Source organism: Herpailurus yagouaroundi, unplaced genomic scaffold (assembly GCF_014898765.1).
Source record: "Herpailurus yagouaroundi ecotype Mexico unplaced genomic scaffold, PumYag 196, whole genome shotgun sequence".
NCBI lineage: Eukaryota > Metazoa > Chordata > Mammalia > Carnivora > Felidae > Herpailurus > Herpailurus yagouaroundi.
The window spans coordinates 3,279,078-3,299,515 of NW_024412427.1; the positions used below are offsets into that span (position 1 = coordinate 3,279,078).

A 20,438-nucleotide genomic window follows, 5' to 3' on the forward strand; every position below is an offset into this window, starting at 1 on the left:
CGCTCCCGGCCACCATGCAAGTCAGGGGTACAGCCTCTCACAGGAGGCTATTCACCTCAAGGCACGAAGCAGACACCCAGAGGACAGGTACCCCTTGTGACACTTAACAGACTCACCTCTGTCACAGATCAAAATACCACGATACCAGGAGGACAACCCTACCAGGAGGACAACCCATGGAGAAAGATTCCAGTCACCACACAGATACATGAGGGTTTCTCAACCTCAGCACTACTGACTTTTGGGGCTAGACAATTCTTTGTTGTGGGGACTGTCCTGGGTGTAACAGGGTGTTTAGCAGCATCCCTGGCTTCTCCCCACTAGACGCCAGTACTGGGTCCCCAGCTGTGACAACTAAAAATATTTCCAGACGTTGCCAAATGTTCCCCAGGGAACAAAATCGCTCTTGTTCAGAACCACTGTGACAGAGAGGACAGATTAGGCAGAGGGGTGGAGGGGAGTTCGGGGTTTTTGTTGGTCTGTTTTGTTTTGTTTTACTTAGGAATAAAATCATCCAGATATGTGCATTAGTACATGAAGAAGCAACAAAAGAATACTGAGGACATGAAGGAAAGCCTGCATGATTAGGGAGCACACCATATTCAAGGGTGAGAAAACAATATTATCAATCTATTGATCCTGTCGAACTAATGTGTAAGCTTCAGAGAACTATAATTAAAATTTGGCTAGAAACTTTCTAGAACTTGAAAATGTGAAGTCTAGGGGCACTTGGGTGGCTCAGTCGGGATGATCATCTGACTCTTGATTTCGGCTCAAGTCACGAGACCAGGGTCATGGGATCAAGCCCCAAGTCGGGCTCCACACTGAGTGGAGCCTCTCCTTCTCTGTCTGCCCCTCCATCATTCATGCATGTGGTCTCTCTCTCTCAAAACATTTAAAAAAAAAAAGATTCTCTCTCTCCCTCTGGCCCCTCCCCTGCTCACTTTCTCTGTCTCTTTCTCAAGTTAAGTCTAAAGTTGCAAAGGAAAAAAAGAGGTTGAATAATAAAGAAAATTTTTCAAAAAAAAAATAATGGTTCTGATCTACCAGATATTAGGTGAGTTGTAAATTATAAAAATTAAAACAGTGTAGAAAAGTAGACATAGCTGTGAAAAAATTAAAAGCCTGGAAACAGGCCTGAGTCTATGCAGGAATTTAGTATCAATTAAAGTGATGCTTAAATTCATGAGAAATGTAGCAGAATGCCCAATAAATGATGCAAGAACAATTCATTAACCATTTGGGGCAGGAAAAAATTCAAGGCCTGGCATCATACATCAAAATAAATTTCATGAATCAGCAAGTTATTACTTTAATTAAAATATAAAAATCTAGAATAAAATATAGATTAATGTTTTTCTGATATTAGAAGAAAGGCTTTCCAAACAAAACAAAACTCAAAAAGGAAAGATAATATACTTGACTACACGAATATGCCAACCTTCCCATACATCAGCAAGCACTATAAACAAAATAAAATTCAGAAAAACTGTCACCTAACAAGTTATATTGACTTCTACTAAATACAATATGAAAAGGACAATATGTCATTCCCACTTTTTTCTGAGAGAGAGAGAGAGAGAGAGAGAGAGAGAGAGAGAGAGAGAGAGAATCTTAAGCAGGTTCTATGCTCATTATGGAGCCCGACATGGGGCTCGATCCCACGACCCTGGGAGCATGGCCTGAGCTGCAATCAAGAGTTGGACACCGGGGCACCTGGGTGGCTCAGTTGGTTAAGCATCTGACTTTGGCTCAAGTCATGATCTTGTGCTTTGTGAGTTCAAGCCCTGCGTCAGGCTCTGTGCTGACAGCGCAGAGCCTGGAGCCTACTTAGGATTCTGTGTCTCCTTCTCTCTCTGTCCCTCCCCCACTTGTGATCTGTTTCTGTCTCTTAAAAATAAATCAACGTCAAAAAAAATTTTTTAAAAGAGTTGGACACCCAATCGACCAGGTACCCCACCCCCACTTTTTAAATGGACAAAAGGACACAACCATGCAATTCACAAGAGATAAAGGAGAAATGGCCAAAAAACATTAAGAAGTTAATCTCACTGGAAATTCACATCATGAAAATTAAAATATTGAGACATCATCTTTCTCCTATTGAATTGGCATGAATTTTTTAAAGTAATAGCCAGCGTTTGGGTATTTCCATATCCTCTAGAGATAGTATTAATTTATGAACATTTCTGAAAAGGAATTTGACAACTATTTTCAAAGGCATTAAAAAGGTTCATATATACCTGAGAGTTACCGTTTATACCTCTAGCCCAGAACTTGCCCTTGAATTCTACAGGTGCATATCCAACAGCCTCCCACCCAACATTGCCCCCCAGGGGTCTCTAACTGGTGCCTCAAAAAAACACGTCTAACACCAAGCTTCTGATTCCTACTGCCTTTCTGTGCCTCAAAGCTGTTCCTCCTATTGTCGCCTCCATCTCAGGAAAAGGTAACTCACCCTTACTATTGCTCAGACCCAAAACCTTCAAGTCATCCCTGACATCTGTCTTTTACTGACATCAAATCCTGGGGCATTACACTTTAAAGTAGTTGCAGAATGCAACTCTTTGTCACCACCCCTATCACCAACACTCTGGTCTGAGCCACCATCATTCCTTACACAGACCACTGCAATAGCCTCTTTCCTTGCTCTGCCTCTGCCTGTGCTGTCTTCCACATTATCCTCATACAGCTGCCAGAAGGATCCTTTTCGTAGCCTGAGTCAAATCAGACCACTCTTCGTTCAAAACCCTCCCCTGGTTCCTTCTCAGAGAAAAGCAAAGCCATGTAAGAGTCTGTAAGACTGTGAAATTGTGGCTTATAAGAAAAATAAATATTCAGTCATTCAGGTAACTGTCTCCGTAAAAACCCAAGAAGACGGGGCTGAGAGAGTTTCCAGGCTGGTGAAGACGTGCAGATTGGAGGAGAGAGGCACACTCGGAGCAGGGAAGCTCTGCTCTCCCCCCACATGCTTCGCCCTGTGTGCCTCTTCCATCCGACTATTCCTGAGTTATATCCCTCTATGGCAAACTGGTGATCTAGTAAGTACAATGTTTATCTGAATTGTGAGTGCTGTAGCAAATTAATCAAACAAGAAGAAGGGATCGTAGTAACCGCTAACTTATTTCCAGTTGACCAGAAGTAAAGGTAACAATGTGCACTTGCAGCTGGCATCTGAAGTCCAAGGAGGAGGTCATGGAAACCTCCATCTACAGCTGGTCAGTCAGAAGGACAGGTAACAGCCTGGGCTTGTGCCTTGTATCTGAAGGGAGGGTAGGACAGTCTTGTAAGACTGAACCCTTAACCTGTGGAATCTGATGGTGTTTCCAAGTAGACAGTGTTAGAATTGAGTTGAATTCTTGAAGACCTTTCTGGTGTCTAAGAATTGTTTATTGGAGGAGTAGGAGAACCCTGCCCCTTCCAAACACATTGGAATTGGTCCAGGAACCCAAAAGAAAGACCATATAGGATCTGGCTACTTTTCTCACCTAAACCTAAGTGAGGCTCCATAATCATAAAACCCAATATTGCAGAATGCCAGCGCCAGAAGGATTAGCTTCTACTTTAGCAAGGGTGTGCTGAAATACAGAAGATACTGCCCTAGTGCCTCTGACAATTTATAACCACTGAGATTCTAGTGGTTGCACTCTCTCGCTCTCCCTCTCTCAAAAAAAAAAAAAAAAAAAAGTGGGGATGACATATTGTCCTCTTCATATTGTATTTATTAGAAGAAATCAACACTTCTATTCTACAAAAGAACAAACTGAGGCTTAGAAAGTGAATTCCTGAAGATGTGCAGAATCAGCAATACAACTCTCTCAAGATGTCCCCTTGATCCAGCTCTCCCTGCATCCCATATAGCTTAGAGTCTTAGTGACCAGATATAAGAAGTTATCTGTCTGGCAGCTCTGCACTACCCAATCAGAACATACATTTAGAATAAAATGTTCAGAATAAATGTTCAGAATAAATTTAGAATAAATGTTCAGAATAAATGTTTACAAATAAATTTGAATTATCCAAGCAACAAAAATTCTTTACTTTTTCATATAAATGTATAACATTTGCATGGCCATTTCTATTGAGGGCTACAATTTCTCAAAGCAAAGCATCACTCAGCATGCGAAATACATCAAGATGAAAATTCCAGGGCACCTGGGTGGTTCAGTTGGTTAAGCTTCTGACTCTTGATTTTGGCTCAGATCATGACTCCAGGGTCATGAGATTGGGCCCTGCATTGGGCTCAGCATGGAGCCTGCTTAAGATTCTCTCTCCCCCTCTCTCTCTCCACCTTTCCCCAGCTTGTGCGTGCTCATGCTCTCTTGCTCTCAATAAACAAATTGATTGATTGATTGACTGATTAAAAGATGAAAATTCCAAGATAGATGGAATGATGGATCTCCCAAAGGGCTTTTGTCCATTTCTGTGGAGCCCACATATCTTCTTCCAGCTTATTTCCATGCAGGCAGTCTATTTACCAGCACTCATTTCTTCATGAATTTGTTAATTTGGTTTACATCATCAGCAACTGCTCCGAGACGGGCCCTGTGCTGGGCACTAGCAGAGCTGAGATGGAAGTGCCATGAACACCATGTAGAGTAGGGAAATGAGCCCGAAGGGAGGTGGGGAGGAGGCTGGGCAGGCAAACACTGACCAAAGTAGCAACACCACAGGCTCTAACAGTTTCACTGTCCTGATAGCAGATGAGGACACCAAGGCAAAGACTGAGAGACCTCCTGGGGTTACATGGTGAATAGGTGCAGAGCACAACCATGGTCCAGGAAGCAGATGCTTAAAGCAGAACTCACCCCAGTGTCCCTCACCCCATGGTGATCCCCACCCCTGCTGCTCTCATGTCTCTATAAGCCAAGTCAGGACTGAAGGTCATGTCTCATCCCTGGATAGTGCATCTTTGTTGGTTTTTGACTCCCCTCCATCCAAACATCTTTCCAGTTTGAGAGAAATCTCCCAAGGTGTGACCAACAACACTGCCCGATGTACCTGTGCCCACTCCCTGAGTGGCCAGTCTGCTCCTGTCTTTACACCAGATCCTGTCACACATCTATGAATCTCAGCTTCCCACTGTCAAGGTGTGTGAGACGGTCATCCAGGGCATTGCGGGGCCATGTGGGTACCTCCTCTCTCAGAGCTCGAGTACAAGTCCCCCAACGTTGCAAATGCTGCTAGTAAAGACCCAGCAGAAGCCAGCAAACAAAGAGGCGCCTTAATAACATGCCTTGGAAGCAAGTCTTTTTATAACTTCATTCTTCCCTCTCAATGGCCCCAAATGAAGATGAAATACAGAGAGGAGCCCTTGGCAACAGTAAAGGAGAAAACTCATCCTTCCAAGGGCCTTCTCCTTGTGCCTAACTTCTTTCAATAGAAGGCAGATTTGGCCTCCCTGGCACCCACTGTGTTCCCAATTTTCTGGATCATGGGGAACAACAAAACTCACCCTTTGGAGAAACTGTGGACCAATCACAGATGCTCTAGGCTGCAGCTGTCACGATAATTAGCTATTTCTTTCCCTTGAGTTTCTCTACCTCTCCCCTCCCCGTGTTCTAGCCAAAGGTAGGTGGTGTGCAGGGGCCTGTGAAGAAGGGCCATCTGGAGAGTCCATTGGGCGTGGTCACTTAAAGTCAAGAATAGAATCTGCAGTCAGCCTGCCTGGGTTGAGAAACCAGATCCACCACCCATTAGCTGTGTATCGCAGAGAAAGGGATTTCTCATCTTTGAGTATCAGTGTCCTCATCTGAAAGTGGACATGACAGCAGTGCCTGCCTTGTAGGAGTAAATGAGAGCTGCACGTGAGTCACCTAGCAGAGGGCCACAAGCAATCAGCACTCTTGCCAACGAATGTGTGTGCATGAACACGGACGCTTCAAAAGCCCTTCCACACACACCTTATCTGGACACCATGCCAGGCCAGGGTCCCATGCAGCAAGGGCCCCAGGAAGACCTGCATGAGGGCTGAAGTCATGCAGTTGAAGTCTTAGCAGTGCTTGGCATCCAGTAAGTGTACGAGACCGGCTCACCATCAAAGGTGCATTTGAATAAATAACGGAGGCCCAGAGAGACTTTGGGATGGAGCCAAAATCACGTTGGTATGTAGTAGAGTATGGCTTTGACCTAGATTGTCTGGTTTCAAATCTTCCCCTGCAGTATGTTTAGGATCTGGCAAGGTTTTTCTGAGGCAGATCCAGTTCTCAGTCTTGAAATGAAGAATCCAGGGACAAAACAGTGCTGATCCACCACTACCTCAGAGCACAGGCTGGGGAGGAAGACTACCTGGGTTCAAACCGGGGCTCTACCACTTTTCAGCCGTGCGTCCTTGGCAAATTACCCAAACTCACAGAGTCTCAGTTTCCCCATCTGTAAAATGAGGATGATATTAAGATCATTAATATCACCCAACAAGGTCGTCATGAGGATTTTTGTTATTGTTATGATCAGTACCTTGATCTCAGGCACCAGAGTCAGCCTGCCATATCCCTCTCCCTCAATGCATTGGTACAAGTGCCCTAAGGGTGTGGTCACTTCATGCCTAACTGCTCAGACAAGGCTGCTGCACTGCACAATTCCCAGGGCATCACTCTCATCCTATTCCATCTGAATGGTGCCCTCTGGGCTTGTACAGCACACAACCTATACTCCTGTACATAGCAACCCTGTGCTGAGGGCAAACTGTGGGACCATAGAGGATCTGGATGTTAGTTTTCTAGTTGGAGAGCATGAGCACCATGAAGGTAGCAAAATGTCCTGGTTCTGGGGTCCTCCAGTTTAGAACTAGAATCTAGGCTGCTCCCAAAAGTCTGTGGGCCAACCCCGGCTGCAAGAGGAAGATGGTGAAAAATCGTAGATGCCAACACAGGGACACAGGTTAAGGGGCTGGACTGCTGGGTAGGGAAGTGACTTGGGCAAGTTTCAGCTCCAACTCCAGGTCTCTGCATAAAAGGACTCCAGAGTCTGGGTACCTGGGTGGCTCTGTTGGTTAAGTGTTCACAAGTTCGAGCCTCACATTGGGCTCTCTGCTGTCATTGCAGAGCCCACTTGGGATTGTCTGTCCCCCTCTCTCTCTGCCCCTTCCCAGCTTGTGTGTGCATGCTCTCTCTCTCTCGAAGCAAAAAAAAAAAAAAAAAAAAAACATTAAAAAAATGATTCCAGGGTCAAGGGGAAGAACTTGCATATTCTGGCCAAGGAAGACAAAACATTAGATACCAGTTGCTACTTCATAGCATATACCGTGTCCTGCAGAACAGCAGCCCAGCCTTCAAGTTGGCAGAGCTAAGTCTTCAACAGGCCACTTCCCTTTCCACTAGGCTGGCTGCTTCTGCATCTACACGGTAAAAATAGCAAATCCCATGAGCACCTCACTCCTCTTACTGTGGCCAGAGGGAATACTGTAGCTATGGCTGCATTTAACAAGTTTGTGGATGGGGATGCTGCCAGGACCTGATGGAAAGGAAATCCAGAGTAAGTGTCTATTCCATTAAGACCAGTTGCTTCCCCTCCAATGCAAATGAGGGCCTATTAACCATTCTGCCACCAGGTCCCCTCAATGAGGTCTGATACCCCATCGAGGGCTGGGATTGGACATCTGCTGCTGAAGCACTGAGCACTGAGCAGTGGAGGCAGTCCAGGAAGTCTGGGTGTGGGGTACATGCAGCCTGTTGTGGCCACTTGGCCATGATCTCCCTGAGCAATGGCAGTTTGCCCAGGAAGGAAGAAGGCCCACAGCCATGGGGCAAGTTATCTCACCCACTGGTAAATGGCACATAGTAGATACTTAATAAATATGTTCTGAATGAATATATTAACCTGACAACTGAGAGGCATGGGATACTTGTCCTGGGCACAAAACTGAAGGAAAGTGCCCAAAATCTCAACAAGTGAGACAAGAAATACTTTGTTGAAATGATTTTTAAAATAAAAATTCGTATAAAATACCCTGTGATAAATCAAATGTCAGAACATTAAATAAAGACAAGATCTGACAGGGCCAAGGTAAGGGAGAGGCAAATGAGGCCAAGTCACGCGAGCACAGGGTCAAACCCTGTCTTTACTTACAGTTCTGACATTCTGATAAGGATATTTCTACCTTCATTTTTCCTTTGCTAAAACACAGAGTTAAAAATATTATCCATATTGACTACTGAGTTTTGGGGGACATCCCCTTAAATTTTGTGCCCAAGGCAACTGTCCTACCTGCCATGCCCCAGTCCCTCCCTGACCCTGAGGGAACTCTCAAAACTTTCCACCAGCTGTGAACAGCATCCTGATGTGCTGCCAGACCGTCAAGAGGCAGGGTCGCTCACACAGCTGTCTGGTCCCACTGCGGGGCCTCCTCTTGCCTGCGGTGCCAGGCACGGCTGGTAGCAGGACAGCACACTCACTGACTGAAACAGGCCACCCAGATGTGAAGAGCCACATTGGGCATGGGTGCCTCTTGCTTCACAGAAGAAATTGCAAGAGGCCCCACACCTGTAGCCCCAGGAGCGTCCCGAAAGTGAATGGCCACAAGGTTTGTTTTTTAATTAACAAACATTATTTTTTAGAGCAGTTGTAGGTTTACAGGAAAACTGGGCAGAAAGTACACAGGCTCCATAAACCCCCTTCGCTCCTCCACACAGGGCCCCTACTATTAACACGCTGCACGGAGTAGCATATTTATTAAAATTGACAAACCAAATACTGATGCATTATTAATGACTAAACTCCATAGTTTAATTAGGGTTCACTCTTTGTGTTGAAGATTCTATGCGTTTTGACGAACACATGATGTCACACACCCACCACTACAGTGTTATACAAAATAGTTTCACTGCCCTGAAAATGCCCCCTTTCCTCCACTCCTCCCAATCCCTGGCAATCACTGATCTTTTCCTGTCTCCATAGTTTTGTCCTTTCCAGACTGTCGTGTAGCTGGAATCACACAATATGTAGCCTTTCCAGACTGACTCCTTTAACTTACCAACATGCCTTAGGTTTCTTCATGTCTTTTTATGGCTTGATAACTCTTTTTTTTAATCACTGAATTAATTGCTGAATAACGTTTCATTGAGCAGATATATGTACCACAGGTTGTCTATCTACTCAGCCACTAAAGAGCATTTTGGTTGCTTCTGAGTTTTGGCAATTAAGAATAAAACTGCCATAACCATTTGTGCACAATTTTTATGTGGACATAACTTTTCAAGTCATTGGGTACAATACTAAGGAGCACAACTGGCCCATGAATTTTTGAGGCTCAACAAGAGCCCTAGGATATGGGCCTCTTATCAATCTCCACGGTCAATTACATGACCTTGTCAATGGAGTGGACCAGTAGGGTGCTGTACGGGCCGTGAGGACACCAGAGCCTCCCACAGTCAAAGGTGGTTTTTCCCTGAAGCAGGACAGCAAAGGGGAATGGCTGCCTCTACAGGAGAAGGCGAATGATGTCTAGTGGTCCAGTTTAACAGGGGCGAGGAGAAAGACAAGTCCGCCCAACCCTGCCCCCAGCCCTGCCCCCATGCTAGACAGAATGTGACAGACAGAACAGAGGGCAGAAAAAGTTTGCCTTTTCCAATTAAGCACAAACATTTTCTTCCCAGGGGTAGCAGGGTCTAGCACTTGCCTTTCTGTTTGTTCTCTCAATAAAAGGCCCTTTTACCTCCAATGATTACCTGCCACAAGGAGACCATAATTAACAGAGAGAATGTGTATTTCTAGCCATCAGAAAACTGTTTTCTAACAAGTAAAAATATAATTAACATTCCCCAGCTTTCTCCTCCATGGAGATTTTTTTCCTCCTCACTTTCTACAAATTCAGAGGAAATTCTACAAAGACTAGGAATGTATTATGGGGTTGAAACGTATCCCACCAAAAAGATACGGTGAAGTCCTAACCCCAGTAATTGAAAATGTGATGTTGTTCAGAAACAGGGTTACTGTAGATATAGTTAGTTAAGATGAAGGCATACTGGAGTAGGGCGGCTGGTGTCCTTATAAGAAGAGACACAGAGATACACACAGAGGAGAAGGCCACTGTGAGGACAGAGGCAGAGATCAGAGTCATGCAGCCGCAAGCCAGGGACACCAAGGACAGGGAGCTAAAAAGACTCAAGGAAAGAGTTTACACAGAGTATCAGAGGATCATGGCCCTGCTGACACCTTGATTTTAGGCTTCCAGCCCCCAGAACTGTGAGCAGATATCAGTCATTTGAAGCCACCTGGTTTGTGGCACTTCATTACAGCAGCCCTAGCAAACTAACACAGAGCAGGATCACCTAACTCCTCACCATGCAGATGAAGTGCCTGACGCTCTGGAAGGCGCAAGGACTTACCTGAGGCCTCAAGAAAGTGGGAGGCAGAGATGACACTTGAATCAAGTCCCACTGGCTCAGAGGCCAGTGTTCATGTCACAGCAGGATTCACTCTGTGCGTGTGTGACGGTCTCCGCTGGTCCACGATGCTCCCATCTGGACACTAACCACTCTGGGCTCAGCCCTTGGGCAGCAGGTACAAGCAGACCAGCAGTGTGCCCTGGGCGCAGGCTGCTTCAGAAGCCAAGGTGGGAAAAGAATGTGTGTGATGAGTGAGGACGGGGGCTAGACTGAGAGAAGGGATTAATACTGATTGAGCTAAGTGCTAGGTGTCTCATACATTATCTCATTTGCATCCCACACAACTCTTTGGTGCAGGTATCATCAGCCTCACTTTTCAGAGCTGACACTGGGTCTCAGAAATGCTAAGTAACTCTCCCTAAACCATACAGCTGCTGGAGATTTGAATCTAAACTCTTCAAACGCTACATGCTCTTTCTGAGTACTTCCATCTCTTCCCAGTGGTTTAACTGCCATCCATATGTTAACAGCTCCCAAATAGTTTCTGCAGCCCCAGCATCTGGTCTCCTTGTTCAAGATCTCCATCTTCATGTCTCATGGGCATCTCAGACTCAGCATGTCCAAAATTTAACTCATCGGCTTCCAGTAAAAGCCTGGCACTCCCACCCACCAACTCCCATCCCACTTAGCACCCTGGCAGCCATCCCTGACTCCTATCCCAGCCACCTCAGCCCTCCTGCACACAGTCCTCAAGTCACCAATTCCTAGTCATGCGTCCTGTCTCCATTGCTTCCAGCCTGGTCGAGATAGCCATCATCTCACTCCTGGGTGACACAGTCTTCTCACTGGCCCTCTGCCTTCAGCCTTTCCCCTCTGCAGCCTAGTTTTCCCTCATGCAGTAGCGAGGGATTTCTTGAAGCATAAACCTCATCACATGACTCTCCTGATTAAAACTCTTCAACAGTAATTGCAAATTCTTATCTGCCATTCACTGTATAAGCCCTTTACATATATTGACTCATTTAATCCTAAAAACTACCCTCTGATATGAAATAGGCACTGTGTTGTTCTCCTTTTACAGATGAGAAAATTGGAGTGCTGGGGGTTCAGTAACTTGCCCACCATCTCACAGCTAGTTAGTAAGTGGCTGAGCCAGGATTTAAATTCCCTTGTGGTTTTGGGGTGCCTGGGTGGCTCAGTCAGCTAAACATCCAACTCCTGATCTCAGCTCAGGTCTTGATCTCAGGGTCATGAGTTCGAGCTCCACATTGGGCTCTATACTGGGTATGGAGCCTACTTTTAAATAAATGAATGAATGAATGAATGAATGAATAAATAAATAAATAAATTCCCTTGTGTTCTTAGGATAAAGTCCAAAATCCTTCTCCTGGCCTACAAGGCCTATAGGGTCTCCCCCCTACCTCTACCTTTCCATCCCATCTCGCCCTCCTCTCTCTTACTCAAGTTCAAAACAAGGACTGGGTTGTCGCTGTTGTTTTTAACTATTCAAGATCTCTAAGGTTCTTCCTTAGAGATCAGGGCCTTTGTGCATACTGTTTCTTCTGCCTAGAACACGGCTGACCCCGTTCTTCACCTGGTTGACTTCTCCTTCAGATCTCTTTAATTGTTACTTTGTCAGAAGCTTTCACTGAGCCCCCAGGCCAAGTCAGGAAGCATGTCACTTTATACTTTGTCACCTGAACATTTTCTTTGTACTACTTCTCATAGTCATATTTACTCATATAATATGATGTTTAATGTCTGTCCCCTCCCTACTTCCCAACAGACAAGCTCCTAGAGGGTAGAGTCTGTATCTGCCTTGATTCTCCAGGAAATTGCCTGGAAAATAGTAGATGTTCAGTAAATAGTAACAGATTGAAAGAACAAACAAACTAATAAATATAAGAATAAATGAATGAATACCCTGTCTGCTCTTCAGCTGTCTGTCCAGCCAAGAGGCACATTTTCAGATGTAATACCTTTCTCTGAGGAGAGCTTGTCAAGCTTGTAATGTGCACGCAAATCACCTGGGGGTCTTTTTAAAATGCAGATTCTGATTCAGGAGGCCCAAGTAGGACCTGAAAGTCTGCATTTCTGATATGTTCCAGTGATGCTGACACTGCTTGTCCAGGGACACCACTTTGAGCAGCAAATATTTAACCAATCTCTCACCTCAGTTTTCTCTCTTTTTTAAATTTTTACTTATTTTTGAGAGAGAGGCAGAGCACGAGTGGGGGAGGGGCAAAAAGAGGGAGACACAGAATCCCAACAAGGCTCCAGGCTCTGAGCTGTCAGCACAGAGCCCAACATGGGGCTCGAACTCATGAATTGCGAGGTCATGACCTGAGCCGAAGTCGGACACCTAACTGACTGAGCCACCCAGGCACCCCTCAGTTTCTCTTTAATGAGTAAGTCTTTCTGATCTCTTCCCTCACCTCCTCCTTTCCAAGATGGCACTTGAGTATTGAAAGGGAGCTCTATGTGAACTTTTGCCCCTGGAGAGTGGCAGTGGAGGGTGGAAGTGAGTGAGGAGCCGCTCCTGCGCCAGTGCTGATATGGGCATCATGTGGTCTGCTGGAGATGCCTGGTCAGGCCTGTCATGGTCAGGACAACACTAGTTTCTGTAACAAATAAGCCCCCAAATTTCAATGGCTTCAACTCTCCCCATATTGCTCACAGAGTAGTCCAACGAGGCAATTCCTAGTCTATGGGACCTTTCCCAAGGTCTATGGACCTTTCCTCCATGTAATGATTCAAGGACCCAGGCTCCTCCCGGTTTTGGTTCTGCCAGCCTCTTGGACCACCAGAGTCTTCTTCTAGCCACTGGAAGAATAGAGAGAAGTTCCCATCCACTTCTTAAAATCTACCACTCAGGAGTGACACACATGACTTCCACTCACATTCTGTTGGTGAGGACTTGTCACCAGCCAGACACAGACGCAAGGTTAACTGGGAAATAGAGTCCCTATGTGGGCTGCCACCTCCTGGCAGTAACTCCACACAGTGGGAGGGGGGAGCGTGAATGACTGGTAGGTGCAACACCAGCGGTGGCTATCACACAGCCTGGTCCCAGACACTCTGTTAGCAGTTACTAAGCCTGTCATCTGGCCTCCATCAGACATCGGAGCTGGTGTCTTCTCAGAGTATCTCTAGCCCCTCCTTAACTGGTATCAGCATTGCAGCACCATATGGCCCCAGACATCCCCTGGCAGAAGCCTTTGCTACAGACCCCCAACCTCTCACCACAGCTGTCTTGTGACAGGCTTTTGGCTTGAACCCTCGGCCTGACCTCACCTTGCTGCTCTCTTCACCCTTCAAGGGCCTTTCTACATAGCTATGTCCTCCTGGCACCCCAGACAGGAAGCTGAGCAGAGGCCTCCTACAGGAGGGCTCAGTGCCTCTCCAGCCTACCTCCAGGCCAAGGAGGGCAGGTCCTGCATGACGCATGGGCCTCCATACTTGCTTGTCCTCTGTTTCTCATCTCCATCCCACAAGCTACTGGGCCAGGAAGTACAACAGTCCCTCCCTTCCTTTTCCTGTCTTGTTGGGCTCTCCCTCTGATATAAGCCGAGGGTTCCCAAGCTGCATCTCCTTTGCTGGACCAGGATCCCCAATCCCCAGATCTTGTGAGTGTTGGCTGCTAAGGCTAACAGTGTCCCCTTTCTTGGAGACTTGCCTCTGGCGGGATCTACCTCACCTTCGAGATTACTTCTCCTCCCCAGTCAGTGACATCCAGTGGCCACTGACTAAATGGCATGGGGTACAAATGCCAGCCCCCTTGTCTCAAGTGGGGACCAACTCAGTGATACAATTCATGTTCCAGAGCCCCTCGTGGGGTTAGGCTGAGGCTGGCCTCACTCCTTCCCTCCCAAGAACACCCTGCCATAAATCGCTCTTACCAGAGGCCCCATCTCAGGTTCTGATTCTAGAACACCTGGCCTAACACACTGCCTTGCACCAGATCCACCTCTTCTTTCTCAAGATGACACCTTCCACCTTCTTTTGCCAGAGCCACAATGGCAAACAGGAGGCAGGAAAAGAGAAATCAGTGTACAGCTAACAGAACATGCTTTGGGAAGTGCAATGAAAATATCACACAAAGACCCTTCAGGGTCTTGAGCACCATGTTGTCTGTCAAAACTGTTGCCAGCAACCCTAGCACGGCCCTGGAGCTCTGCTTCTTGGCGGGAGGCCACCCACCAAACCAGGGAGATTTTGTGGACAGGTGCTCTGAGTTCAGCAGCAAGGCCTTGACCCAGACCCCATCTGGCCTCATCCTAGCCTTCCCAAAGCAAAGCCCACTCCTTGTTACTACATTAACCATGTGGGGGAACAGACATGCAATGCGAACAGATAAGAACCAGAGAGAAAGAGAGAGCATCACCTTCTGACAGGTCTGAACACCTCTTTCTCTGGCCCATCAGGAAATCCACACCCTCTCCCCAGGCCTACTGGCTGGCCCTGTTCTGGGACCTGCCATCCACAAAGGAAGTGCTTTCGGGGCTTGTGCCTGTGGATCCGAGTGGAAGGCGAGAGGGGGACAGCGACAGGAGCGCCCACCGGCCTGCAGCAATGGGGAGAGGGTGGGGAAGGTAAAAGGAGAGGGTTAAGAGCCTGGCAGTCCACACAAACACCTTCCACACTGCACCCCTTTCAATTTCTTTTCCGTGAATTTAAATGCATTCTGTCACAGTGAGTTATGTCACCCGGAGGAAATGCCCAACTCGGCGACGTTTTTAAAGATTATTTTTTAGATCACCTATCACTATCCATTTGAGGAACGATTGTTCAATCTGAAAAAATAAATTCAAAACTGTCCCCATCTAAGCAAGATGGAAAAATAACTTTCCCTATTCTTCCCTTTTCTTTCTATTTTTTTTAAAGAAGGCTTATTTCTGAAGGACAGGTTTGAAAATCTGTTTTCACCTTGACTTTCTGGCTGGATCTGAGTTGGTAAGGGGAATATCATGCCCTGTCATAGGAATAAACAAATGAATGTACAGCCAGCTGTGTGACCTCAAGCAATTCACTTAACCTCTCTGAGCCTTAATCTCCTCAACTGTTACACTGAGATAACAATACCAACCCCATGGTCATCAAATGAAATGATGTCCAGGACAATCCTTGAATGTGAGACAGATGTAAAGTGTCTGTTCCACTAAAATGTCAATTCTTCAAGGGAAGGGAAGAGGCTCTGACCAATTCTGCCCTCCCAGTGGATCTTGTGCAGGGCCTGGCCCACAAGAAGTGTAATACTTGCTGGATGGTTGGATGGTTGGATGGGCAATGGCTTGGTGGGTCCATGTCTGAACATACAAAGAGATGGATGAACGAAAGAGGGATGGATGGATGCAATGGTGTGCTGGAAAATAGCTATCAAAAAAAACAAAAAAAGCAAAAAAAGCCCTCACTTGTACTGCCCTCCAATTTCCATACTGTAAATACTCCCATCATGGCTGATTTCAAGCTACCAAGATGACATCACTGAACACAGAGTTGGAAAGACATGGGCCAAATTGGTGCATACAAGTCTACGAGCAGCTCCTGTGCTCCACTGGGTGGATGAATGGATGGATGGATGGAAGGAAGGAGGGAGGGAGGGAGGGAAAGAAGATGGAGAGAAATAAAAGGGAAGGAAAGAAGGAAAGAAGGAGGGAAGGAGAACCATAAATAAATGTGCACCTAGAGAAGAAAATAAAAATACTCAGGAACCAGGCAATGCCAGAGAGAGCAAAGCCTGAGGAGCAGGAGACCTGGGTTCACCACCAGTCATCAGTCATCATGGACTAGGACTGAATCCACCCATTTGCTGGAGTAAATTATTTCTTTTTAAGGATGGGGGTGTGGGGTGGAGGGTGGGGTTCACATAATGCAGAACAGTAGTCCTCAATTATTTTTAAGAATTAGAAAACTTTTTCTTTCCACATGAAATCTTACCTGGAAAACACAATAATTAAGGCTAATATTTATTAAGCATTTACTGTGTAATGAATACAGTCCAAGCACCTTGCATGGAATGCCCCATTGAATCCTCCCAACAAACCGGTGAGACAGATAATCTTATTATCATCAGTTTATCAGAAGGGAGGAGGCAGGTATCCAAGGTCACCTAGTAAGCAGGAGGTCCAGGTGATCTCAGTCCTAACCACTCTACTCTCTTGCCTTGATAGAGCAGAAGGAAAAGAAGGAGCGACCAGCTGAACTGTCCCCTGCGGGCCTTAAGCCCCGCCTTAAGCCCAGAAATCTAGCCCTACAGAAAGCCAGATTGTTGGAAAAACAGCAAGAGGAACATGTACTCATCTTGGTTCTGCCCCTGGCTGGCTCTGCGTCCTTAGAAAAACCTTTTGCGTTCTCTGAGCCTTGGTTTTCTCATTTATAATACAATGTGATCACTCCCTACAACTATTATAAATTACACATTGGGCAATTCTCAGGAGCAGGAGCAGGGGGACTTCGGGAAAAACCGCTTGCATGAGTCACATCACATATGATTTATTTACTTCTAGGACAGCAAGACCCATTTGATTTAGAATGCATCCATTTTGGGGGGCCTTTCTGACATTCTGAAAACAACTGGTAGTAATCATTTCTCTAAATTAAAGCTTATAGGGATGACTTTATTCTTAACAATACTTATTTTGAAAGTCATTTACTACTTAGTAATATTTAGTTTCTAGAACTGCCTTCATGTACCATTTTACAAATGTGGGTGAAATAAAACCTGGTTTGTGGGGGGAAGCAGCAAAGAACAAAAGGATGTCAACCTATTGGGTGTTACTTTCTTTGGGACTCATATCCCTTTGAAAATCTAAGAGAAATATGCATACTTTTCCTCAGAGAAATGCAGACCCTTTCCAAACTCTGAATGCAACTTTGGGACGGGAAGGATGAGGGGACTGCCAGCCCCAGCAGCCAGGCTCAGAGGGTCTTAGACACAAGAATGTTTCTGAGGCCCCAGGTAATTCTTCAGGTCCACATTTTCGCGTCCTCAATCAATGCAGAAAAATAGCCAGAAGCCACTCAGACAGTGCCTGAGATTTTAACATGAAGAATTCTCTTGATAAATAAATCTCTTAATGAAATACAAGCAATTAAGCTAAAAGTCCTATCAAATGCAACCTGTCACTCAGCAGCCTGACACTTAATTGAATTTCTTTTTCCATCCCCTGGCTCCTTTTCCCTGATAAACAAATTCATTCACTGCAGATCAAGTTTCCCTAACCTAGAAACCAGTGATAGTCAATCAACTAATTGACACAACAAAGACTTCTATTAAAAAAAAAAAAAAAAGTTCCCCTAATTAAAGTGGGAATGGAATTGTAGAATACTCTGGTGCCTGATATTAATTACTCTGTGGTTAACCCTCTCCCTCCTCCCCAGGGACCTGGCAGCAGCCTGGGGGCATGAGGGAGCCCAGACCCAGATACAAGTCCAAGTTCCAGCTTCATCCTGAGTATGCTGTGTGACCTCCAGAGGTTGCTTCCCCTCTCTGTTTTTCATGAGGTACAACAGAAGGGATAGAACAAGGTGACTTCCAAAGCTGTTTCCAGCTCTCTCCCATTTTATGATCCAGAAGACAGTCTGATGGCAGAGTCTTCTCTCTGTGGTTGCAGGTTAGCCAGAAGCCTTGAACTGAAAATACAACCCATCTTCTGTGGGCTCCTTCTGCCTCTGCCTGGTAAATGCAGCAGCCCCTGAATGCATACACCCCTCTCCCCATGCATCCACCCATACATCCCCAGCCACATGCCTTACACACATATTTATACCACATCTCCCTGCAGCACACTCCTTCATATCACACACGCACGCGCGCACACACAAATCCTACATCAAGACCAGGAGTGCACACACTGACGCAGTCTCACACATGCATATGAAACACACACACACACATCTAGACACACGCCCCTCTAGAGAAGAGATACCCTCAAAGCCTTGTGCACACCCCCTTCTCCCTCAGCCCAGTGCATAAGCACACACACATGTAGCCCCAGACCCTTTTAGAGCAAATCCCCCTCAAAGAGGCCATGCACACATGCATTTGCAGATGAATGGGCACACACACACACACACACACACACACACACACACACACACACAAATGTGAGCTGGGGTGGATGGGAGCAGGATTCAGCTTTGGCCAGGGGAGCTCCCAGGATCTCAGAAACCTGGCAACTGACCCAACAGGATTTCCAGGACTATCTGGGTTCTAAAGTTTCTTTTATTCAACTAAAGGCTGCCAAATACCTTCCCTACGCCAGGCATTGTGGGGAGAGTGGTGAACAGACAGACACCGAGCCCAGAAGCAGCTCTGCCCAGACTCAACAGCAAGTTGTGAGGGTCCTATCTTTGGGCTTTGACACACCCAAGGATCTAGTTTAGAGGTGGCTTTCTCAAAACATCACGGTCAGGTGGCCTTTGAGCTAGGCCTTGCAGGACACAAGAAGGGGTTACCAGGCAGAAACACAACATGAACAAAGACAGGGAGGCTGATAAGTGGGGGGTACTGAGAGAGAGTGCCATGCAGGAGTGTGGGCGGCCCAGCTCCTCTGCTCACGGTCTTCAGGGCTTGGGCAAGTCACTTAACATCTCTGAGCTTCAATTCCTCATCTGTAGAATGGGGACAATAGCTGTAGCACCAGAGAAGGACCATCCATTCCTCAACAACAGAGACTGAGCAGCCTCTCTGTGCCAGGCACTGTTCTAGGCACTGGGGCTTGCCGTGAAGACAGAAGAGACGATGAACACCAGCTCTCGGCATCATGTCTGCACACGCTGGGCACTGGGTTGGCAGGGCCCTCAGGGACGCAAAGGGAGTAGAGTGAGTGGGAGGTCCCTTCAACCGAGTGTCAGTGGGAAGACTGAGCTCTGGAATAAATGGGGGCCTTTGGTACCCTGGAGCATGGAGGCCAGGAGGGAGCTGACAGAAGGGTGGCAGGGGCTGAGGCTGAGGCTGGGAGGCCGGCTTGGAGGGGATCGTGGAGAGCAGTTGGTCACGCAGCCCCCAGACTGAGGCTGCATCTCCAGGTAAGAGACGACGCCTCAGCCCCAAACCCTGTCTCCCACCCCCATTCCTCATGGGGACCCCTTCCAGGGCAGGGGCCTGGCTTCCCCTGCAGTTTGCAAAGCCAGGCCAGGGTGGTGATGAGGGGAGCACTTCCCTCCCCCTCAGGCACAGAATGCAGCTCTTGGCATCTCATGCTTTCTGTTGAGCTCATCTCCCTGTCTCTGTTTTCATGTTTTCCTCTCTCACGCTGGCTGTGTGGAGCACATCTCTCAGAAAATACTTGCTTTTGAAAGTTGTTGCCATAACAACCACTTCATTACACGCCAGGCCCAGTATCTCAGAAATGCAGAATCTTTCCTTAAAAGCGTGCGCTGCACATCAAAGGGGAATAGGAGCTCATTATTTTTACATTATTTTGCAGGCAAATAGATATTTTCCAATACACATTTCTTTTCTAAGTTGATTTTCTTGTTCAGTGGAAATGCACATTTCTTTCTTAACACTTTCCTGCCTGCAGGGTTCAGGGCCTAGAAACCTAAGTTCCTTCCTCAAAGCAGGAAGGAGAAGGCATTTCTTTACCAGGATAGCCTTCCCTCAGCCCCCAACACTGTAGGTTCATGAAGGATGGTTTGCTCTAATTCACAATTCAACTGTACCCAGAAATTCCAGAAAAGGCAGAAATTCTCAGTGTAGCATATATACACCTTCGTTGGTGGGGCTTGGTTCAAACCAAGATTTCATAACAAGTGAAGCTAATTAAAAGATCCAAATCAAAACCAAACAAACCAAACCAACAAAAAATCTCAACCATTTGGGATGGAGAGGTGTTCCAGGATTTGGTTTTCTAAACCAGAGGGCACTATCAGAATGTAATAGGTCCCTTCAAGTGAATGCCTAGCATGTGTCTCCCCCGTCACTAACACATAAGCCCCATGATTATTGTCTGTTTGGCTCACAGCTTATCACCGGCCCCCAGAGCAGTCCTGGGCCCACAGGCACTCAGTAAATGTGTTTTGAATGGAATAATGAATGAATGTGCTGTGAACACTACATCTTATAACAATCCTGCAAAGAAGGGATTATTATCCCCATTGTACAGATGA

General features: G+C 46.4%; 2 long non-coding RNA genes across 2 annotated transcripts in view; both read right to left on the reverse strand.

Moving 5' to 3' along the window:
- Positions 1 to 10,531, reverse strand: part of LOC121011979 (uncharacterized) — a 33,013-nt gene extending 22,482 nt beyond the window's left edge. Inside the window, exon 1 of the long non-coding RNA XR_005781889.1 lies at positions 10,326 to 10,531. This is a non-coding gene — a long non-coding RNA (uncharacterized LOC121011979). The remainder of the gene's footprint in view (positions 1 to 10,325) is intronic.
- Positions 10,532 to 14,735: 4,204 nt separating this feature from the next.
- Positions 14,736 to 20,438, reverse strand: part of LOC121012168 (uncharacterized) — a 38,116-nt gene continuing 32,413 nt past the window's right edge. The window contains exon 3 of the long non-coding RNA XR_005781980.1: positions 14,736 to 14,889. This is a non-coding gene — a long non-coding RNA (uncharacterized LOC121012168). The remainder of the gene's footprint in view (positions 14,890 to 20,438) is intronic.